This window comes from Nomascus leucogenys, chromosome 18, assembly GCF_006542625.1.
Source record: "Nomascus leucogenys isolate Asia chromosome 18, Asia_NLE_v1, whole genome shotgun sequence".
In the NCBI taxonomy this organism is placed as follows: Eukaryota; Metazoa; Chordata; class Mammalia; order Primates; family Hylobatidae; genus Nomascus; species Nomascus leucogenys.
In genome coordinates, this window is record NC_044398.1 from 49,991,143 (window position 1) to 50,015,936 (window position 24,794).

Genomic DNA, 24,794 nt, shown 5'->3' on the forward strand with positions numbered 1-24,794 from the left:
AGTAGCTGGGACTACAGGCATGCACCACTATGTCCAGCTAATTTTTTGTATTTTTAGTAGACACGTGGTTTCACCATGTTGGCCAGACTGGTCTTCAACTCCTGACCTCAGGTGACCCACCTGCCTAAGCCTCCCAAAGTGCTGGGATTGCAGGTGTGAGTCACCAGGCCGGACCACAGGTACTAATATTTGTCTTTAATAATAGTTAAAACTGATAATATGAATTTATATAGTGAAAGCAGTGAGATTTCACAAGAAAATATTAATAAATCTCCTAAAACCCTTAAAGATATGTTATGCAAATCTGACTGCCATTGTACTCATAATTCTCTTTGAGATTTCTGGAAATTAAGCCCACAAATAAATATAATCAAATACTGAAACATATCAGACAAAATCATTTACAGGGCATCTATGTAACCCATGGAAACAAGAAGCAGTTGATATTACAAAGTGGGTGAGTGAACAGATACACAGAGAAACATATGCCTTTAGCGTTTTTCCCAAAATATATTTTGTTGACCTTAATTAGCAAATGATCCATGAAATTCTAATTTTATTGTTTAAAACGGAGGATCCAGTTTGTTAAAACTTGTTCAAGGAAGGCTCTACTAAACTTGAAGAAAAATAGAGTACTTCTGAAAATCTATATACATTTGATAAAATGTATACTAAGCCTCAAAATAAATGTACCTGGATTTTAAGTTCTTATGGTAAGAAACAGACATTATTCAATCTGAACAAAAACTCTGAGGTTTTCAAAAGTTTGCCTATGAGTACTAGTTTACCTGATTTTATTTATTTATTTATTTACTTGAGACATGGTCTCACTCTGTTACTCAGGCTGGAGTGCAGTGTCACAATCTTGGCTAACGGCAACCTCCACCTCCTGGGTTCAAGTGATCCTCCCACTTCAGCCTCTGGAGTAGCTGAGACCACTGGCGCACACCACCACGCCCGGTTATTTTTTTTTTTTTGTATTTTCAGTAGAGACAGGGTCTTGCCATGTTGCCCAGGTTGGTCTTGAATTCCTGAGCTCAAGCAATCTGCCTGCCTCAGCCTCCCAAAGTGTTGGGATTACAGGCATGAGCCACTGCCCCCAGCCTCCTTGATATGTTTATTTTACTTAGGTAAACTTTTATAAAACAGATGAAGCCCGAATGTTTTAACAACAATAACAACAACAAGATGCCAGAAAAATTTTAAACATTTTCACTATTTGAATAGATAAAACATTCTGAAATTTTGAATATCAAAAAGTTTAAATATGAATACAATGAAGTCTATTTCTTATGCTCTCCGTCTACTGTGTTCTCATGCCTCAAGTTACTTTGTCCTAGTTTAACGCATATACAATTTAATACAATTTTCTGTACCATATTTCCGTGTTTTTCACTTAACAAAAAAATCTTGGAGATCTTAAAGTTAAAACAAAGAACTTTCTGATTTTTTTTGATTAACAGCTGCACAGTGTTCAAACATATGGCTCTATCATAATTTAACTAGTATCCTGTTGATGGATACTTAGCTTGTTTCCAATCTTTTGCTATTCTCAACAATAAGAAACACCTTATTTCTTATGTGTGGAAACATCTGTGGCATAAATCCCTAGAAATGAAATTCAAGGCTCCGAGTATATATGCATTTGTAATTTTAATACATACTGCCAAATTCCTGTTTCTTTATAGCCCAGCCAAAGTAGTGATGCCAGATATAATTTTTTTCATTTAAAAATATATAATGAAAAGTAGGTTACTTATTAAAGAACTAGGAAGAAAGTAGGACAAGTTTATGCAAAGTACAGACTACATTTTCACCCAAAAATACATTTAACAGGAATCTATTGTGCATCTACCGTATGCCAAGTGCTTTTAGGCACTTGGGATATACACACAAACAAATCAGACTCAAATCTCTGCCTGTGTGTGGAGCTTATATTTCAATTCTACATTTTGGAACTCTCTGCTACTTCATAAGAAGCCAGTTAAATGTCAAAATCCTGAAAATGATCTGTTGAAATCCTGAGCACAGGCGCCAGACATATGCTACAAGTGTTATTTAAAAACTAACTAGAGGCAATGTTGCATATGATCATAGCTCTCCATCAGGTTCTTTTAAAACAACACACTAGCGAGAAAGCTCTTTTTATCCGACTCCATCTGCTGTTGGTGGTGATCAGCATACTGCGGGCATTGTGGTATCATCCGAGATTAGGTTGTGAAATAGGAAGTGGAGTTACAGGCAGATCCGCAAGTGTATGCAAACTGTTGAGTTCTATCTCTTGCTAAAACCAAGAGTGCCCAATTCAGGTTTGGAGAATAGGGAAAGTAAGGTTATCAGCGCATTCCTATCAGGGTCGTTTTCTTTTTTGCACTGCTCTTGTTTTGGTTTTATAAGGAGAACACAAGCAGAGTCTATGGAAAATAGTTGCCGAAGCATACAGGAAATACTCTTTATACTGAACAAATGCATGAAAACAGAACGGGTTAGAAACTGAGGGAGACAAAAAAGGCAGTGGGTGCCAAGGACTGTGAAAAGCAAATGTAACGATAGAGACAGCACAGTCTCAGGCTTATTTTTCAAAAATTCTCATTGTAAGCCTCTTTCCTTTCTAAATGGAGAATATCTTAACACTTTAGCTCGCATTAGACTTAATTTAATAAGAAGGTTGTAAATCACAGCTGTTAAAGTCTTGCCACTGCCCTACCGGATTCTTCGCATCTTGTAAGGAACAATTCGGAGTTCAGCTGGTTGATAAGGAAGCCAGGCATTGTGGCATCTTCAAGTACGAAGTGAAGCACAGAAAAGAGCCAACTCCGGAGAGTAGCTCTTGAGCGCTTGAATCATACATATGCTTGGTTTTTCCTCCCTCCCCTTTCTGGTCTCTATTAGTAATAAATATTTCATCCTGGCACAACAGGCACAATCAACAACTGATTAAGGAATGAGTAGTTACTGAAGTCCCAACGCCTCTGAGTTATTTTTCTCACACTCATTGAATTCTAGAGCTAGAAGCCAGCTCTCATTTGAGAGCTGAGGTTCAGAAGGGTGAAGTGCCAATAAATGGCAGAAGCCAGGTCTCTTTCCTGATTCCCATTCCAGCTGAGCTCCTCCTGCCACTAGATCACCATCAAAGACCTTCCAAAGCTGTGACTTCCGGGTTCGGTGCTGCCACGGTGCAAACGGAGATGACTTTGGACAATGACCCTGTGGCCCCGCAGGGCTCGCACCCTCAGGCCCGTGGAAGGCTAAATGCTGACGGACTGGCTCTGCCCTGGAGCGGCTCTCCGCGTCCCTGGGGTCTCCTCAGTCCCGAGTGTGCACAGCGGGTCCTGCCCTGTACCCTGGCGACGCCGGCAATTGACTCAGTGCCCCGGGTCCCTTTCCGTCTCAGGCGACGTGCAGCACTTTTTCGGGTGTCCCAGTGGAATTTCCGGGCCCGTGAACGACTGACCCACGCCCGGCCGCAGCTCCAGGGACCGAGGAAGGGAACTGTAGGGCCCACGGCAGGGCCGTCTTTGCCCGGGCTCCATTCCTCCCACCCTGGCGCTACGTCCGCCCTTCCCTGCTTTTCCCTACGAGCGTTTTTTTAACGCTTCCCACTCCTTGTTTACAAAGTGCTGAGCCCCCTTGACTGCAGGCTCCCGCGCCGGCCTGAGTTCCCACACCGTACCCTGGCTGCCCCCTATCCGGATCCCCGCCGGGCGCCGCACCCCGCGCCACCCCCGACAGTCCGAGACCCGCGCCTGCCCTGAGCGCCCGGGCCGTCACGTGAGCCACCCGCCCCGCCCCCGCGCGTCACGTGAGCCCCGCCCTGCGCCCCGCCCCCGCGCCGGCGCGCTCCGACGTGCCCTGTAACTTACCCTCCCTCAGAGGCCAGCCTACGGGGACGGGCCGGCCGCGGCCGTCGCCGTGTGAACGCTCTTCGGGCTCGCGTCGCCAACCCGCAGCCGCGGGGCGGACTAAGGAGGGAGCCGCCCGCTGCGAGGCCGCCGGGCTCCCGGTGAGGTGCAGGGCGCGGGTCCTGGCGGACGGAGGGCAGGTTGGCGAGGCGCTGCACAAAGGCGCGCCGGGGCCGGGCTGTGCCCGCCGAGGGCGGTGGAGTCGGGGGGAGGCGTGTGCGGGAGGCGCGGCGGCGGCGGCGCCGCCGAGGTGCGCGCGAAGGGTGGTCGGGCGCGCAGCGAGGGGCTCTGGGCGCGGGGGTAGGCGCCGGGGGGGAGGGGACCGGCGCAGCCTATTGGCTGACGTGGGCGAGAGGGTTTAAATGGCCCGAAGTTGTGGCTCCTCTGCCCCCTGGGTTTCCTGACTTCCTGTGTGAAGGCAGCGCCCGCCCGCCCCGCCCCCAGGGAGGAGAGTGTGAGGGTGCGCGGGTGTGTGTGTGAGTGCGGGACAGTGCGCGCGTGTGTGCACAAGGCGGGTGTGTGCGTGTCTATGTGCAAAAGGCGGGTGTGTGCGCGCGCGTGTGTCTGCAAAAGGCGGGTGTGTGTGTGTGTGTGTGTGTGCAAAAGGCCGGCCTGGCCCCTCCTGCGCCGTGGGCCCTCTCCCTAACCGCGGTGGGGCTCGCAGGCCTCCATCCGATACCCAGGGAGCCCACCTGGGGCGTCCCTCGAGGACTAGTGACCTTAAACCGGACACTTTCTTTGCGTTCTTTCCCGATGCCCTGCCCCTGCTGGATGGACGTGCATTCGCTCCCCTGCAGCTTCTTTGGGCGGAATCTCTTCAAAGTCCTTGAATTGAAAAATCCTCTTTACCAGTGTGCAGCCCGCCTCCCATCTCAGGGGAGCTGGTTGTCTTCTCAGAACGGCTGTCCTTTACGCGTTACTACCTTAAGTGACTGCAGACCCTTTGAGAAGAAATGGCCACACGGTCTTCGTTAGAGAAAAAGGCACGCCCTTCAGCTTACGAGGCGTGTGATGTTTTCTTTTTGACTGCAGCTGCAGTTTTGTAAATGCATTTTCAAAGGCTAAAGTACGACGTTGACAGTACACCTTTATCGAAAGTTCTAATGTCGTCCCAAGTGGAGTGTTTGTTGTGGATAGAGGCATTTAGCACTCTAGTAACACGATTGGTTGTGGCTGGCTTTTGGGTTAATCATGACGTAGAGAAGTAGATTTTATCGACTATTTAGGCATGCGTTCCTAAAGGGAGGTCGTGGAGGAAGGAAGGCTCACTCTGGTTCTGGTTCATGTTCTGCCACCCGACTTCTATAGGTTAGACCTTGGAAGACTCCGGCTGTTTCAATGGAAGTGTTAAAAATAAGTATCTAGCCCCTAGCCACACCTCTTTCGTACTTAAAAGTCGAGAACGATGGCCTAGATGTGTGTGTATTTGCCCATATCGCCTTTTCTTTACCTTATCTATAGGAGGATGTTTTACAGAATCGGTCATCTTCCTCTGTCTCCTCTGGTCTGAATAGGCAGTTTGGCTCCTGGCACAGTATTTTTTTTTTCTTTGTTTTAAAATTGCCTTGGAAACGTTTCAGAACTGGGTTTTGAGAGCCCAAAGCAGGCAGTGAAAGCGTCACCCCGACCCATGCCACCTGACGAGCCAGACTGTCTGGGCACATATGTGCGACCCCTGGTTGCATGTGGCTCCACTGTTCTAAAAGTGTTTCTCTATGGGGGAAAAAGAACCTCCAAAAGTGTAATATAATGTGTGTATGTATATTTATGCCCCAGTATTTGTTGATCGATTTCTGTTCGTACTTCATTAAGCTGGAGAAGATTGATGATTCATTGATTGTTAAGATAATGCTGTCTGTATAGTTATATATATGTATAAGTTGTTCATATATAATTATCAACACATCACATTTCTTTCGGTTTTATATTTACTAATACCAGTTTCGAGGTGCAAATGAAAATAGATGAAGTGCTGTAGAAAAACAGCATGTTACTTGTAGTTAATCATTTGACTTTTCTTTAATTAGAAAGTATCTGCTCAGTGGTTTTTTTAGTAGGCTGATAGAAAGTGAGCTTTACAAATTTTTAAGTACTCTATGTAAGTGACATTTCTGAAAATAATAAGGGTAATTAAAATTTTTAAATGGAGTAAAAACTAAATAGTGGTGATCTGTTTAACCATTAAACAGTAGTACTAATATTTTACTTACCTGAGAAAATGGGCATTACAGTTTTACAATAAATCATGGGAGAGAAAAGTGAAATTAAACTTTTGTCCTGTATTTAACAATTTTGGCTAGAATTGCAAATATGCACTATTTTGTAGTATGAATCAGATGTGAAAAGTGTCGTAGTACGATATAGCATCACTGTACTTCAAATCGGGCTTTTCAGATAACCTCTTTTGAGGAACCTATTGGGCCACTATCCTTGTGGTTTTTTTTTCTTCAGTTAACTGGCCCCGGCTCATTGGTATATGGCTTTGCTGTGATTCAGCCATTTCGCTGTTACTTTCATTGACTTCATGGACTTAATGAATATTCTGCAGTTTCGTTTTGTAATTAATTAGCTTTTTAATTGAACTGAACTGCCAAATGGTGTAGTCTCTAAGCCTCCTTCCCCTGTTGATAATCTAGTGCTTCTCAAACTTTAATGTGCATAGGAATCACCTGCACTTCTAATATCCACTTGGTCATGTGGATGCTGTTCTGCCAGACCACAGACCACTGCTGTCCAATAGAAATGTAATGCCTATATAAATTACTTGTGCTTAAAGTTTCTAGTATTCACATTATAAAAAGTAAGCACGTGGAAAAAAAGTGAAATAAATGAATATATTTTACTCAGTATATTCACAATATCATTTTAACATGTAATCAATATGAAAATTATTAATCAGATATTTTATGTTCTTTACATTGGACCAGGTTTTTTGAAATATCAAGTGTGTTTTACACTTAGAGCATTTCTCAATTTGCATTAGGCACATTTGACTAGTGACTACTGTATCAAACAACAGTTTTGGAGTCTAAAAGTGTAGACCAGTTACTCTTAGTGTATTTTCAGATTGGCCCCATCAGCAATCCTTGAGAATGTAAATTTTAGGGCCCCACCTCATACCGGTTGTCGTTGGAATATCTAGGGCTAGGGTCTGTAATCTGTGGTTTGAAAACTCTCTGGGATATGGCTACAAAATGTATATGTGGTATTCTGGATGGGACCCTGGAACAGAAAAAGGACGTTAGGAGAATACTAAGGAAATCTGAATAAAGTGTGGAAATTGTTATGTGTCAGTTTTGGTTGATTGAATATGACAAATGTACCATACTAACGTAAGTTGTTAATAGGGATAACTGGGTCCAGAGTACATGGGAACTCTCTGGACTATCTTTGCAGTAATTATGTAAATCTGAAACTCTTTTAAAATAAGAAGTTTATTTTTTAAAAAGTTCTTCAGATTATTCCATTGCTCACTAAAAGTTTGAGAATCCAGTGATCTAGATCATTAATCACTTGTACTGCTGCAGCTGTGTTGGGCAGGATGGTGGCCAGTATTGGGTCTGGTAGGATGATAATAATAGTTTTTTTGTAATAAGACCTAAAACTTCTAAAGCACTTGCCATGCGCCATGCATTGTTTCAAGTGCCTTACACACATTTACTTAATTCTCCCAATATGCAGTATGTACTATTAATAAGCTCCACTTTGCAGAACTGAAGCCCAGAGAGGTTAAATGACTTGTCCAGAGTCACACAGCGAGAGACAGAGACAGGATATTTTATAAATTATCAGTGCATTTGTGACTATTTTTCTACTCTCACAACTTTTGCTTCCTTGAGTAAGCACTGATTAATATAGATACTCTGTGACGTCTGAAAGTTACAAAGTTCTTTTTCTTTCTTCTCACAAACATCTTTCGAGGTTTGTATTGTTTGCTTTGTTTTACCGGCAAGTTAAGGTGCCTAGGGTCCTGAGAGCTGATAAATGGCAAAGCCTAGATTTAAAATTTAGACCTCTGACTCCAAGTTCTGTGCTCTTTTCCTTCACCACAGCAGAATTCAGAATATGTTATGAGGTTAGAGTGACATCTTTTAAAGTTGGCTGAAAATTTCCTATATTTTGCTACATAATATATATTTTTAAATTACAGTTTTATTAAGGTATAATATATATACATAAAATACACTAACAACAATAAAAAAGAATGATCTATGGAGACAACATGAATGAATCTCAAAAGCATTAATCTAAGTGAAACATGTCAAACACAGAAGGCTACATACTATATGATTTGTATTTTTCTATTATCACAGCTTTTGCTTCCTTGAGTAAGCAGTGATTAATGTGATACCATCTATCATGCTTTGTATCTAAGTGCTTTTTTTCACGTTTTCTCTTTCCGTTCTTACAAGGATCTTTTGAGGTTTGTACTGTTTCCTATTTTAGAGATGGATTGTACCACAATTTGTATTCACAAGTTCATAGGCCTTTGAGTTTTCAATTTCTGGCCATTATATTATGAATGTTCATGTAAGGCCTTTGTGTGGACTTATGTTTTCATTTCTCTTGGGTAAATACCTAGAATAGGGATTGCTGGATCATATGGTAAGCGTGTGTTTAACTTTATTAGAAATTACCGAATTATTTTCCAAAGTGGTTGTACCATTTTGCATTTCCACCAGCAATGAAGAGAATCCCAGTTGCTGGTATCTTTACCATACAAAACATTCTGTGTTTTTGAAAGCCATCCGGTAGGTGGGTAGTGATATCTGGTTGTTTTAATTTGCATCATTAGGGTTTTAACAGTTTTTTTTTAATACAGTTTTGAAGTATAATTGCTCTATAACAAGCTGCACATATTTTTTAAGTGTACAATTTGAAGAGTTTTGGCATATGTATATACCTGTGAAACCACTACCATTTTCAAGTTAATGAACATATCTTTCACCCATCAAAAATTTCCTTGAGCTCCTATGTGATTCATTCCCCATGTCACTTGGCAACTACTGCTCTGTTTTCTGTCACTATCAATTAGTTTGATTCTAGGAAATCAATTTTCTAGAATTTTATGCGGATGGACTCATGTACTATGGATTCTGGTCTGGATTTTTTTTCACTCAATAAAATTATTTTGAGTTTCACCCAGTTTGCTGCGTGTATCAATAGTTTGTCCCTTTTTATTGCTGAGTGATATTCCATTGTGTGGATATACCACAATTAGTTTATTCAATTGTTGATTGACTTGTGAGTTTCTCTTTGTTATAGATGAAACTACTGTCTTTGTGTGGACATATGCTTTAATTTTTGTTGGTGAATACCTAAGAGTAAAATCCCTGAATCGTGTGGTAGATGCATATTTAACATTTTAAGCATCTGCCAAACTTATTTCAAATGCTGGTTCAGTTTTACATCCTCACCAGCTTTGTGTGTGAGTTCCAGTGGCTCTGCATTCTCAAAAACACTGGTATGACCTGACTTAGCCATTCTGTGAGATGTGTGGTGACACTTCTTTCTTTTTGGTTTTAATTTGTATTTTCCTGATGGCTAAAGATGTTGGGCATATTTTCATGAGCCTGATTACCATCTGTAGATCTTTGGATAAGTCTGTTTAAATATTTTGCCTGATTTTTTTTTTTTTCCTGTTAGACAGGGTCTTGCTCTGTTACCCCAGGCTGCAGTACAGTGGCATGTTCACAGTTCACTGCAGTCTCGAACTCCCAGGCTCAAACAGGCTTCCCACTTTAGCCTCCCAAGTAGCTGTGACTACAGGTGTGCGGCACCATGCCCAACTAATTTTGTAAACTTTTTTTTGTAGAGACGGGTTCATGCTATGTTGTCCAGGTTGGTTTTGAACTCCTGACCTCAAGTGATCCTCTTGTCTCGACTTCCTAAAACACTGGAATTATAGGTGTGAGCTACCTTGCCTAACTTATGATTTTTTTCTTTTTTATAATGTCTTTGGTTTTGGTGGAATGGAGTTGGGATGTTTTCTCTCTGCTTCAATTTTTTTTTGAGAGATTTATGTAGAATTGGTAGTAACTTCTTTACATTTTTGGTAAAATTCACCAGTGAAGCTGCCTGGGCCAGTTTTCTTTGTGGGAATCTTTTAAAGACACATTCTGTTTATTTAATAGATATAGGAGTATTCAGGTTATCTGTTTATTCTTTAGCAAGATTTGGTTATTTGTATCTTTCCAGAAATTTGTTAGAAGGGCATGGTAGCATGCACCTGTAGTCGCAGCTATTCAGGAGGCTGAGGCTAGGAGGATTGCTTAAGCCTAGGAATTAGAGGCTGCAGTGAGCTATGATTATGCTGCTGCACTCCAGCGTGGGCAACAGAGCAAGACCCTGTCTCTTAAAAAAAAAAAAAAAAGACATTTGTCTACTTCATGTGGATTGTTGAATTCGTTGGCATAAAATTTTTCTTAATATTTTCTATTTTCCATTCGATGCCTTCAGGATCTGTAGTTATGTCTCTGGTTACCTTTTTGATAATTTGTTTCTTTTCTCTTTTGTTCCCGTTAGTTTGGCTAGAGGATTGTCAGTTTTAGTGATCTGTGCTTTTTTTTTTTTTTGAGACAGGGTTTTGCTCTGTCTCCCAGGCTGGAGTGCAGTGGCGTGATCTCAGCTCACTGCAGCCTTTGCCTCCTGGACACAAGGCTCAGCCTCCTGAGTAGCTGGGACCACAGGCACATGCCAACCACAGCCGGCTAATTTTTTGTATTTTTGGTAGATACGAGGTTTCACCACGTTGCCCAGGGTGGCCTTGAACTTCTAAGCTCAGATGATCCGCCTGCCTTGGCCTCCCAAAGTGCTGGGATTATAGGTGTGAGCCATTGCACCTGGACAGTTTTACTGCTCTTAAAGAACCAGCCTCTGGTTTCATTGATATTTCTCTAACATTTTTCTATTTTCTTTTTATTGCTTTCTGCTCTCATGTTTTTCATATCTTTTCTTCTACAAACTTTTTTTTTTTATTTTTTGTTTTTGAGATGGAGCCTTGCTCTGTCACCTAGGCTGGAATGCAGTGGCACAATCTCGGCTCACTGCAACCTCTGTCCCCGGGGTTCAAGCCATTCTCCTGCCTCAGCCTCCCCAGTAGCTGGGATTACAGGTGTGCACCACCATGCCCAGCTCATTTTTGTATTTTTAGTAGAGACAGGGTTGCAGGCTGGTATCAAACTCCTGTCCTCAAGTGATCTACCCGCCTCTGCCTCCCAAAGTGCTGGGATTACAGGCATGAGCTACCGCGCCAGACCTCTATAAACTTTGGATTTAATTTGCTCTTCTTTACCTTCTTAGAGTGGAAGCTTATGTCATTGATGTGAGACTTTTTGTGTTTTTTCTGGCATTTAGTGCTGTAAGTTTTCTCTGAGCACTACTTCAGCTGTATCCCACAAATTTTGAAATTACATGTTTTCATTTTCATTCAGTACTCATTTCCTGTTTGGTTTCTTTTTTCTTTTTTGAGACATTGTTTCACTCTCACCAAGGCTGGAGTGTAGCCTCAGAAGCTGCAGCCTTGACTTCCTGGGCTCCTGTAATCCTCTTACCTCAGCCTCCCTTAGTAGCTGGGACTACAGGTGCATATCACCATGCCTGGCTAGTTTTTTTAGTTTTTGTAGAGACGGGGTCTCACCAGGAGTTCAGAACTCACCAGGCTGGTCTTGAACTCTTGGCCTCAGGTGATCCTCCCACCTCCGACTCCCAAAGAGCTGGGATTACACGCGTGAGCCACCTTGTCCAGCCTGATGTTGTCTTTGACTCCTGACTCATTTAGAAGTGTGTCGCTTAGATTCCAAAAACAATTTTGGGTTTTTTAAGATACTTCTTAAGAGTTTCTAATTTAATTTTATTGTGATTAGAGATCATACTTTGCATAATTTCAGTTCTTTTCAGTTTATTGAGGCTTGTTCCATGGCCGAGAATGTGGTATACAGGAACTTAGGTTTGTAAGAAACTACTAAACTGGCTGTGCTACTTAGCACTGTCACTGACACTATGTAAATGCTCTAGTTTCTGGAATACTGGCCAGCACTGGTATTGTCTTTTTTAAAAAACAAAAAAACAAAAAAACAACTTTATTGTAGTTGATGTGTAGTGATACCTAATTTGGGCTTTAGTTTACATTATTGATTTTTATTCTTGTTAAAATTAATTTGAATACAACTTACAAATCATGGAGTGGTTTTTTTTTTTTTTCTAGTAGATGACAAAATGTACTGAGGGATTGGTAATAGTTCATCATTTGTATGCTGCGTAAGTGCTGCTTTTCGGTTTTCTTTTTTTTTTTGAGACGGAGTCTCGCCCTGTCGCCTAGGCTGGAGTGTAGTGGTGCAGTCTTGGCCCACTGCAACCTCTGCCTCCTGGGTTCAAGCGATTCTCCTGCCTTGAGTAGCTGGGATTACAGGCGCATGCCACCATGGCCGGCTAATTTTTGTATTTTTAGTAGAGATGGGGTTTCACCATGATGGTCAGGCTGTTCTTGAACTCCTACCTTGTGATCCGCCCACCCCAGCCTCCCAAAGTGCTGGGATGACTGGCGTGAGCCACCACGCCCGGCCAATATTTACTTGTTTTTTTGTTTTTTTGTTTTTTGAGATGGAGTCTCGCAGTGTTGCCCAGGCTGGAGGTGCAGTGGTGCAATCTCGGCTCACTGCAAGCTCTGCCTCTCTGGTTCACACCATTCTCCTGCCTCAGCCTCCTGAGTAGCTGGGACTACAGGTACCCACCACCACGCCCAGCTAATTTTTTTGCATTTTTAGTAGAGACGGTTTCACTGTGCGAGCCAGGATGATCTCGATCTCCTGACCTCGTGATCCGCCTGCCTCAGCCTCCCAAAGTTTTGGGATTACAGGCGTGAGCCACCGTTCCCGGCCCTATATTTACTTTTAAAGAGGATTTGTAAGATCTTCATGAGGATTTTAGTTACTTGTGGCTTTTGAGTAGATGGGTATAAGGTGATTTAAATTGTATACTCAGTGTCGTTAGTGAAATATATATAACATGAAATTTACTGTTTTAACCATTTTTGAGTGCACAGTTCTGTGGCATCAAATAAATTAACTTTGTTGTCCAGCCATTGCCACCCTTCATCTCCAGAACTTTTTCATCTTTCTAAACTGAAACTCCATACCCATTAAGCAGTAACTTCCTGTTGCTGTCTTTCTCCATCCCTTGGTAACCACCATTCTGCTTTCTGTCTTTATGAATTTGACTACTCTAGGTACCTTATATACATGAAATCATATAATATTTGCCCTTTTGTGACTGGCTATTTCCCTAAGCATAAATAGTCTTCAGAGTTCATTCACATTGTACTAAGTGTCAGAATTTCCTTCCTTTTTAAGTCTGAATAATATTTTATGTATATATCACAGTTTGTTTATTCATCCATTGATGGATATTTAGTTTGCTTCCACTTTTTGGCTATTGTTATTAATGCTGCTGTGAACATGGATATACAAATATCTGTTTGACTTCCTGCTTTCAATTCTTGTGGGTGTATACCCAGAGGTGGAATTACTGGATAATGTGGTAATTGTATTTTCAGTTTTCTTGAGGAACTACCATACCATTTTCCCCAGTGGCTGTACCAGTTTACATTTCTACCAGCAATGCACAAGAGTTTTAGTTTCTCCACATCCTCACAAACATTTGTTATTTATTTAGTTTATTTATTTGAGACAGGGTCTCGCTCTGTTGCTCAGGTTGGAGTGCGGTGGCACAGTCACAGCCCACTGCAGCCTCAACTTCCAGGCCTGAGCGATTCTTTCACTTCAGCCTACTGCGTAGCTGGGACTACAGGCATGTGCCACCAATCCCTGGCTATTTTTTAAATTTTTTTGTAGAGACGGGGCCTCGTTATGTTACTCAGGCTGGTCTTGAACTCCAGGGCTCAAGTGATCCTCCTGCCTCGGCCTCCCAAATTACTGGGATTACAGGTATGAGCCACTGTACCTGGTCTATTTTTTTTTTTTTTTTTTTGAGACGGAGTCTCGCACTTTCGGCCAAGCCAGACTCACGCTTGTAATCCCAGCACTTTGGGAGGCCAAGGTGGGCGAATCACGAGGTCAGGAGATTGAGACCACGGTGGATTTCCGTCTCTACTAAAAATACAAAAAATTAGCCGGGCGTGGTGGCGGGCGCCTGTAGTCCCAGCTACTCGGAGAGGCTGAGGCAGGAGAATGGCGTGAACCCGGGAGGCGGAGCTTGCAGTGAGCCGAGATTGCGCCACTGCACTCCAGCCTGGGCGACAGAGCAAGACTCCGTCTCAAAAAAAAAAAAAAAAAAAAAGCCATCCTGTTGGGTGTGAAGTGGTATCTCATTTTGTGTGTGTGTGTGTGTGTGTGTGAGATTTCCCTAATGATTAGTAATATTCAGCATCTTTGCAGGTTCTTACTGGCCACTTGTATACAGATGCTCCTTAATTTATGATGGTATTATGTTCTGATAAACTGATCATAAGTCAAAAATGTTGTGAGTCAAAAATGCATTTAAATTAGCCTGAGCAACATAGTAAGACCCTCATCTCTAAAAAGATTAAAAATTAGCTAGGTGTGTTGGTACGTACCTGTAGTCCTAGCTACTCAGGAGGCTGAGACAGGAAGATTTCTTGAACCCAGGAGTTTGAGGCTGCAGTGAGCTATGATGGTACCACTGCACTCCAGCCTAAGTGACAGAATGAGACCCCCATCTCTCAAAAGGAAAAAAAAAAAGGTATTTGATATTCCAATAAGCCCGCCATAAAGTCAAGAAATTGTAACTGGAACCATTGCAAGTTGGGGACCATCTGTATCTTCTTTTGAAAAATGTCTATTCAGGTTCTTTGCCCACCATGACTCTTGATATCCCAATGTTTATTTGAAGTAAACTGGCATAATTTAAACATTGTAGAGTGTTTTCTCCTTTTTTTGGGTGAGTTACTGATGTCTGACACTAGAACTTGGCAGTGGCCAGACTTAAATAATTGCTGCACTAACAGATGTATTTGCCTTTGTTTTGTGGATTATATCTTTTTAAAACATGGGGGATTGGTAAACACACGCAAGTGATTGAATGTAAGTGATATTTATAAGATTTTCTTTAAGAGAGTAATGTGTATAGTTTCAGAATACCTGAATGGGTTGGGGAGGAGAAGATACCTGGGTAGCCAGTAGTGTTGTGAAATGAATGTTTTTCTTCTAGAATAAGTTGTTAGGAGATCGAAAGTTTCATTGAACTTTTATAAAGACTAGGGTAATGATTTCTTTTCTTTTTTATTTTTTTGAGGCTGAGTCTTGCTCTGTTGACCAGACTGGAGTGCTGGAGTGCAGTGGTGCGATCTCGGCTCACTGCAACCTCTGCCTCCTGTTCAAGCTATTCTCCTGCCTCAGTCTCCCGAGTAGCTGGGATTACAGTCACATGCTACCATGCTTGGCTAATTTTTATATTTTTAGTAGAGACGAGGTTTCACTGTGTTGGCCAGGCTGGTCTCAAACTCCTGACCTCAGGTGATCCACCATCCTTAGCCTCCCAAAGTGCTGGGATTACAGGCATGAGCCACTGCACCCTGCCTGATTTCTTATTATTATGTAACTTATGTAACTACATGGACTAAGACTACGGGTGTGCATGCCTTCCCCAAGGAAAATCGAGGTGATGTCACTACATGATCAAGTAGACGAGATGTCCCAGAGGCAAGATAAAAATTATGTGAACTATAAAAACGTTAATTTTTGGCCGGGCGCAGTGGCTCATGCCTGTGGTCCTAGCACTTTCAGAGGCCAAGGTGGGTGGATCACAAGGTCAGGAGTTCGAGACCAGCCTGGCCAACATGGTGAAACCCCATCTCTACTAAAAATACAAAAATTAGCCTGGCACCGTGGCGGACGCCTGTAATCCCAGGTACTCAGGAGGCTGAGGCAGGAGATTGAACTCAGAAGGTGGAGGCTGCAGTGAGCCGAGATTTGTGCCACTGCGCTCTAGCCTGGGCGACAGAGCAAGACTCCGTCTCAAAAAAAAAAAAAAAAAAAAAAGAAGGTTAATTTATTTCTTCTTCTTTTAAAAATGGATTATTGTAGAAAATTCTTATTAAGAAATTAAAATATAGGACTTTGTGGCGTTGAGGGGTGCAGAAGGAAGAAGGCATTGATTGGAGTGCAGTTAGAAGGGAGTAAAGAGAAAGCTTAAAAATGTAGACACAGAATGATTGTCATAGAAGGATAGTTTTTTTTTTTGTTTTTTGTTTTTTTTTTTTTTGAGATGGTGTTTCGTTCTTGTTGCCCAGGCTGCAGTGGCACGATCTTGGCTCGCTGCAACCTCCATCTCCCAGGTTCAAGTGATCCTCCTGCCTCAGCTTCCCAAGTAGCTAGGATTACAGGCATGTGCCACCACGCCCGGCTAATATTTGTATTTTTAGTTGAGATGGGGTTTCACCGTGTTGGCCAGGCTGGTCTCGAACTCGTGACCTCAGGTGATCCACCCGCCTCACCCTCCCAAAGTGCTGTGATTACAGGTGTGAGCCACCATGCCTGGCTAGAAGGATAGTTTTAAAGGCTTATAATGTGGAACTATTTTGGACATAGGGTGCTTTTGATGAAATAATAGAATCTGAAGGGAAAAGGCTGTTAACCTGTTGGCTCAAGAAAAATGTTTTTTTTTGTTCCTTAGATTTTTTTTAAACTAATTATGGATTTTTTATTGTATAGGCTGTCTTCTTGGTATCTTTCATTGTATATTAACACTCTCTTAGTGTGTGCAAGTAGATGTGAAGGGATGAAAACACAGCTTAATCTTTGGTGTTTTTTGATCAGAAAGGGCTTGTTCAGGGCTGTTTAATATAAAGTGTTGAGTTTGTGAATTTTTTTTTTTTTTTTTTTTGAGACAGGGTCTTATTATGTCATCCGGGCTGGAATGCATGAACAGCTCACTGCAGCCTCTATGGAACTCCTGGGCTTGAGTGATCCTCTCACCTCAGTCTCCTGAGGACTACAAGCATGCACCACCATGTCCAGCTAATTTTTTATTAAATTTTTTTGTAAAGATAGGGTCTCACTATGTTGCCCATGCTGGTGAATTAAAAAAAAAAAAAATACAACAGGTTCCTCACTTTCTGCTTTGCTGTATATCTGAGTCAGCATTTACATCTCCATGTATAAGAGATCATTTAAAGATAAGTTTGAGGCTGGGCACAGTGGCTCATGCCTTTAATTCCAGCACTTTGGGTGGCTGAGGTGGGAGCATTGCTTGAGGCCAGGAGTTCCAGACCAGCCTTGGCAAAATACTGACACCCTGTCTCTCCAAAAAAATTAGAAATTTAACTGGGCGTGGTGGCATGCACCTGTGGTCCTAGCTACTCAGGAGACTGAGCTGGAGGATTGCCTGAGGCAAGGAGGTTGAGGCTACAGTGAGCTATGATGGCACCACTGCACTTCGGCCTTATTGACAGAGCGGGATCCTGCCTCTCCAAAAAAAAAAAAAAATGCTTGAATATTTGAAGATGTAAAACCATTCAATAATGGAGAACCCTAATACTTTTAAAATAATTGTAATTTATGTTTTGATAAGAAAAACAGGCATTGTGATTTGCTGTAAACACAGTGTTCAAAGGTAAAGAACAAAAGAAATATATTTGTAAGTTTAAATTATTTAAACATGGGACGGCGTAATGTAAGATGTTGTTATGAATATGAGCTAGATATGCATGGCATTAATTTTAACTTGAGTTTTAGGTTCAGAACACAATTGCCTAGTAATAAGCATTTAAATCAAGTACTTAAAATCTAGTTCGTGGGAAAGTCATTGTGGCACTGCAAGATGCCTTGTACCTGCCCATCTTGCATATTTCTTACCCCTTTCCTGGAATCAGCCATTTCTCCGAAGACCTCTGGTCCTTTTGTTGGGAGAATGATGCAAGAAGCCACAGCTGAGTGCTAGGTGTGTTTGTTGCTGCTAGCTTGTCATTTTTATTGACAGGCAGGGAATGTGTGTGTGTATAATATCAAGCAGTGTATATACACATCTGTAATATTTCTATATATGACCACTTATCTATCTGTGGTAAACTGAAAATGAGTTCCTACTAATGTTTCCAAGTCTAATCCATTGGATCATTCTAGTCTCCTTCTCTTGCTTATCTGTAAATTTTCACTCCAACATTGAGAAACCTGATACCTGCTATCCACCGTCAGTTACTTAATTGTTTTATTCCAGTATAAATGTATAGCAGTATCAAGATATTTAACTTGAACCCCTAGGGAAAGAACTTTATCAACTTTTGTGCTGTTCCTTTTGCCTGTTTTTCCTTTTGCAAATAAAAAAAATTATTTATCCTTAAATTTTTGGTAGAGACACAGCCTTACTGTGTTGCCCAGGCTGGTCTCAAACTCCTGGTCTTAAGTGATCCTCCTGCCTTGGCCTCCCAAAGTGCTGGGATTATGGGTGTAACCACCCCCAGCCCCTTCTGCTCGTATTCTTAGAGACTTCCATGATTTCCAAAGTAACTTATGTCAGCATTTTCCCCCCACTGTGTTCAGTGAGGTCATTTCATGTATTTGTAATACTGTTAGATTCTTGTCACATCTGCTTTCCATCCTGGGATCTTGCCCCTGCCCAATGATATTTTTAAATTTGCATACTTTAAAGTTCACGCTTTTCATTGCAAAGACCAATGGGTTTTGACAAACGCATAATGTCATATATCTACCATTATAGTATTACTGTATACAAAATAGGTTTGACTTAAAAGCATCATCTGTGCTTCACCTGTGGAATTCTGTGTCCCCTTCTCCTACTCCAGGCAATCACTGTCTATGGTTTTGACTTCCAGAATGCCATAAATTGAAATCATTCTGTATGTGGCTTTTTCATACTGGCTTTCTTTCATTAGCAACATATATTTAAAATATATATTTTCATGGTTTGATAACTAATTTTTTTTTGTTTTCTTTTCTTTTTCTTTTTTTTTAAATACAGGGTCTTGCTGTGTTGTCCAGGCTAGAGTGTGGTGATACGATTATGACTCACTGCAGCCTCGACCTCTGGGGATCAAGTTATCCTCCCACCTCAGCCTCCCAAGTAGCGGGGCTATAGGTTCCTGGCTAATATTTTTTCTACTTTTTTTGTAGAGATAGGGTCTTTCTTTTTTGTCCAGGCAGGTCTTGAACTCCTGGACTCAAGTGAGCCACCTGCCTCGGGCCCCCAAGTGCTAGAATTACAGGCATGAGCCACTGCACCCAGCCCTCGTTTTCTTTTATCACTGAATAATAGTCCATTGCGTGGATGTCTCATGGTTCGTTTATCCTTTCTCCTGTTGAAGGACATCTTGGTTGTTTCCTGTTTGGGGCAATTATGAATAAAGCTACTATACACATTTACATGCAGGACTTTTTGTGGACATAAGATTTCCTCTCATTTGGGTAAATAACTAGGAATGTGATAGCTAGATCCTATGGTAAGGGCATGTTTAACTTTGTAACAAACTGCTAAACTGTCTTCCATGGTGGCTGTATCATTTTGCATTACCACCAGCAAAGAAGGAGAATTCCTGTTTTACATCCTTGCCAGTATTTGGTATTGTTAGTTTTTGGATTTTAGCCATTCTAATAGGTGTGCAGTGGTATCTCATTGTAGTTTTAATTTGCAGTTCCATAACGATATGATGTTGAGCAGTTTTTTAAAGTGCTTGTTTGCCATCTGTGTGTGTGTGTGTGTGTATATATATATAATTTTTTTTTTTGGTGAGGTATCTGTTCAGGTCTTTAGCTCATTTTAAAAACATAGTTGTTCTTATTGAGTTTTTAGAATTATTTGTATAGTTTGCATACAAGTCTGTAATCAGACTTGTATTTTGCAAATAATTTCTCTTTGTGTTTTCATTCTTTTAACAGTGTCTTTCACAGAGCACAAGTTGTTAACTTTAATTTTTTCTTTGAAGGATTGCGAATTCGGAGTATCATTCCAAACCAAAGGTCATATTTCTTCCTTTTTGAATTGGAATATTTTCTTTCTTTTTTATATTTAAAAAAATTATTTTTTAATATTGAGTAGATTTTGGGTAATGGTACGGGAGTTTTTTGTTTTGTTTTGTTTTTTCTTTTTTTTTAAATTTTAAGTAGAGGAAATGTGTTCCTATGTTTCCCAGGCTAGTCTTAAACTCCTGTCCTCAAGCAGTCCTCTTGCTTTGGCCTCCCAAAGTGCTAGGATTATAGGTGTGAGCCACCATGCCTGGCCTGTAATGGAATATTTTCTAAATTCTTATAACAATCATTTTATAATTTTTATAACATTCTCTACATTCTTATAACATTCTCTACATTTCTATGACAATCAAAAAAAAGTCATTAAGTCCACCCTATTTCTAAGGCTTCATGGCACAAATCTTTTAAAAATACCCAATGCAGATGTCATTTTAGTTAAAACTTGCTTGCTTCCTCAGATGCTTCCGGTGTTGTTTCCTAATTTTTGTTTCAGATTTAAATTTTGGTTTTGAATTTACTTTACCAGTTTACACTTGATTGTATTTCTGCCTGCTTTCCAGTTATCCGATTATTTACTTTTTTTTTTTTTTTTTTTGAGGCAGAGTCTTGCTCTATCGCTCTGTTGCCTAGGCTGGAGTGCAGTGGCTCATTGCAACCTCCGCCTCCCAGGTTCAAGGGATTCTCATGCCTCAGCCTCCTGAGTAGCTGGGATTACAGGTGTGTGCCACTATGCCCAGCTATTTTTTTTTTTGTATTTTTAGTAGAGACAGGGTTTCACTATGTTGGCCAGGCTGGTCTTGGACTCCTGGCCTCAAGTGATCCACCAGCCTCGACCTCCCAAATTGTTGAGATTACAGGTGTGAGCCACCACACCCAGCCCGATTATTTCCTATATCCTTTTTGCTGTTTCTGTTTTTGCTATTTCTTTATGGCCAGAATGGTTTATAATGTAAATCATTATACTTCTCTTCTTTGATAGCCTACCTAAATTCAGATGAGAAATGTCTTATATTCTGCATCTGTTTTTTCTTATTTTAAACATTTTTTGTAGAGACATGGTCTTACTATGTTGCCCAGGCTGGTCTCAAACTCCTGGCCTCAAATGATCCTCCCACATTAGCCTCCCAAAGGCGTGAGCCTGCGTGCCCAGTCTGTGTTTTTTTTGTTTTTTTTTTTTTTTAAATAAAGCAGGGATCATTTTTATTAAGAAAAAAACCTGAAGTGCCTAATAATGGCCTATGATTTTTGTTAAGCATACAACTAACAGAAGTATTTGATGGAATGGTTTCTTCTGCTGGAACTTAATACTGGAATTATTCTTTACTTTTTTGTTGTGCTCATTAAGATTAATTGATTTCTGTAGTAGGGGCCTGGTTAGGGATTATTAATTTTTTTTTTTTTTTTTTTTTGAGACAGAGTCTTGCTCTGTCGCCCAGGCTGGAGTGCAGTGGCGCGATCTCGGCTCACTGCAAGCTTCATCTCCTGGGTTCACGCCATTCTCCTGCCTCAGCCTCCCGAGTAGCTGGGACTACAGGCTCCCGACACCACGCCTGGCTAATTTTTTGTATTTTTAGTAGAGATGGGGTTTCACCGTGTTAGCCAGCATGGTCTCGATCCACTGACCTCATGATCTGCCAGCCTCAGCCTCCCAAAGTGCTGGGATTACAGGTGTGAGCCACCGCTCTCGGCCTGGGATTATTAATTTTAAACAAGTACTTTAAAAAATACTTGGAGGATTTGATGCCAAGTTCAGTGCTTAAACTGGTAAAGTTTCTTAATATTTTGTATGTTTGAAGCTATATTAACATTTTATAGTTCACAATATTAGCATTGCTAACTAGGTTATACATATCTGGATTGGACTTAAATTGTAAGCTCATTAATTAAGATACATTATGTTTCGGCTGGGCGTGGTGGCTCACACCAGTAATCCCAGCACTTTGGGAGGCCGAGGCAGACGGATCACAAGGTCAGGAATTCCAGACCAGCCTGGCCAACATGGTGAAACCCCATCTCTACTAAAACTACAAAAATTAGCCAGGTGTGGTGGCGGGCACCTGTAGTCCCAGCTGCTTGGGAGGCTGAGGCAGGAGAATCGCTTGAACCTGGGAGGTGGAGATTGCAGTGAGCCGAGATGGCACCACTGCACTCCAGCCTGGGCGACAGAGGGAGACTCCATCTCCAAAAAAAAAAACGTGTTTCTTTAACGTTTTGTTTGCCTGTTTACTTTTTTTGATATACCTCTTAAACAGATTGGTTGGTTAATACGGATGTCCTGGGGGAGGAAGACAACATTTGCTGAACTGTTTAAGTTTTGGTAGGCTTCTTGGTAGTTTAAATGAGAAGAAAATTAAAAAAATTGGCAGATAGAAAGGAGGAGGCTTTTAGATTATAAAATAGCGTGATAGGAAATTTGAATCTGACTTGGGGGCAGAGAAGTAAAATATATAAGCAGGCCTGTGTGTTGTGTGTGTGTGGGGGGGTGGTTGTTGAAACGTAGAAAAGGGGAGGAGGAAGAAGACTGGTAAGAGGCATGAAAAGCTTGTATGGGCATTTTTGAGATTGCTAAGAGCAGCATCGGGGTGTAGCACGCAGTAGATATGCAGACCTTGTATATACTGGGAGTTGGGTACTTAGTAGTTGTAAGTGTGTGGGATGAATATGGATGGAGGTGTGTGGTGATGGGTATAGTATAGAATACATTTCAGTTCCAGGAGCGTTGTGTTTGGACAGCGTTGTATTTGATTGAGCAAACTTTTAACAAAATACTTTATAGTAACAGGATAAACAGCGTTCAACTTTCTCTAAAGAACAGAATCTACAGGTCTTGGGAACAGAGGAAGAAACAACCCAAAATTAAAACTGTAAACCTTTGTTTTAATACAGCTTATGTTTTTAAGTAAAAATAGCATAAATTATTCACACATTTGTAGATATTTTACCTAGATCTAAATTTTTAGTGCTACCCCATAATCATTTTTATTATTTTTTTCAGAGAATTTACCTGATTTTTGTCCTTTCTGTGAAGCTTGTTTCATTTTTTTAAACGTAAATTATTTCATGATTCCATTTCCACATTCTCAGCACATTTTTAAAAAATTGATAACACTGTATGTTTTTTATCATGTACAATATAATGTTTTGAAGTATATATGCATAGTGGAATGGCTAAATTTAGCTAATTTACAAATGCATTACCTCACATAGTTATCATTTTTGTGGTGAGAGCACACATCCACTCTCTTTACAGTTTTCAAGAATATAGTATATTGTCATTTACTGTAGTCACCTTGCTGTACAATAGATCTCTTGAAATTTATTCCTCCTATTTGACTATAATTATATGTCCTTTGACCAACATCTCAGCATTTCTCCCCTAGGCCCTTAGCCTCTGGTTACCACCATTTTACTCTCAACTACTTTTTTTTTTGAGACGGAGTTTCACTGTTGTTGCCCAGGCTGGAGTGCAATGACGCTATCTTGGCCCACCACAACCTCCGCCTCCCAGGTTCAAGCAATTCTCCTGCCTCAGCCTCCCAAGTAGCTGAGATTACAGGCATGCACCACCATGCCTGGCTAATTTTGTATTTTTACTGGAGACGGAGTTTCTCCATGTTGGTCAGGCTGGTCTCGAACTCCCAACCTCAGGTGATCCGCCCGCCCCGGTCTCCCAAAGTGCTGGGATTACAGGCATGAGCCACTGCGCCCGGCCTCAGCTTCTATGAGATCAATTTTTTTAGATTCCACATATGAGTGAGACCATGTGGTGTTTGTCTTTCTGTGCCTAGCTTATTTCATTTAACATAATGTCCACTGGGTTCATTCATGTTGTTGCAAATGGCAAGACTGCCTTCTTTTTTATGCCTGAGTAGTATCCTGTGTGTTTGTGTGTATGTATATATACGTTTATCCTTTAATGGACAGTTAGATTAATTCTATATCTTGCCTATTTCGAATACTGCTGCAGTAAACATGGGAGTGCAGATATCTCTTCACATACTGATTTCATTTCCTTAGAATATATGCCCAGTAGTGGAATTGGTGGATCATATAGTAGTTCCATTTTTAATGTTTTGAGGAACTTCCATATTGTTTTCCATTATGGCTGTACTAATTTTCATTAACACCAGCAGTATATAAAGGTTCCCCTTTCTCCACATTCTAACCAGCTTATATTTTGCCTTTTTGATAATAGCCATTCTAACTGGGGTGAGGTGCTTTCTCATTGTGGGTTTGATTTGCATTTCCCTGATAGTGATGTTGAGCATTTTTTTCTTACACCTATTGGCTGTTTGTGTGTCTTCTTTTGAAGAACATTTATTTGGGGCTTTTGCCTATTGTTAAATTGGATTATTATTATTTTTTTTGCTATTGAGTTATTTGATTCCTTTTCCTTTTTGGATGTTAGCCCCTTGTCAGACGTATAGCGACATGCAGAGGAATGAAGCTAGATTATCTCTCACCATATAAAGCAGTCATTTTATATTTAATTAGAGAATTAAATATAAAACCTGAAACTATGAACCTACTATAGAAAGAAAACATAGGGGAAATGCTTCATGATATTAGTCTGGGCAAGGACTTTTGGATATGACCTCTAAAGCATAGGCAACGAAAGCAAAAATAGCAAATGGCATTATTATTATTTTCTTAATAAAAAATTGTATTAGAAGCATTCAGAATTTTAACAAACAACTGCAGCTTTTGTTTTTGCAATTACAGAGTGGTATTTAGTTAACAGAACAATTATTTCATGTAAACTGCATAGAGACAACTGAAGATGAAGAAACTACTATCTCCATAAGTAACTGATTTGTGCTGTGCACCAAGTACCTTTAAATTTCCATGCCATTTTACAACCTCCATACTATACCAAGAAAGTTAGTGGCTATTGAAAATACCACCAGGACAGGGCTATCTAAAGACATGTTTG

General features: G+C 40.9%; 1 protein-coding gene across 7 annotated transcripts in view; it reads left to right on the forward strand.

Moving 5' to 3' along the window:
* Positions 1-3,797: 3,797 nt before the first annotated feature.
* The window catches only part of ARHGAP12 (Rho GTPase activating protein 12), a 128,937-nt gene continuing 107,940 nt past the window's right edge, over positions 3,798-24,794 (forward strand). For 6 of the 7 annotated variants that reach the window (XM_003276000.3, XM_003276001.3, XM_003276002.3 and 3 more), the window contains exon 1: positions 3,798-4,003. The gene's annotated coding sequence lies outside the window, so the exon portion shown is untranslated. Of the gene's footprint in view, positions 4,009-24,794 lie in introns of all 7 variants that reach the window. The other variant, XM_030799027.1, reaches the window with a different exon arrangement.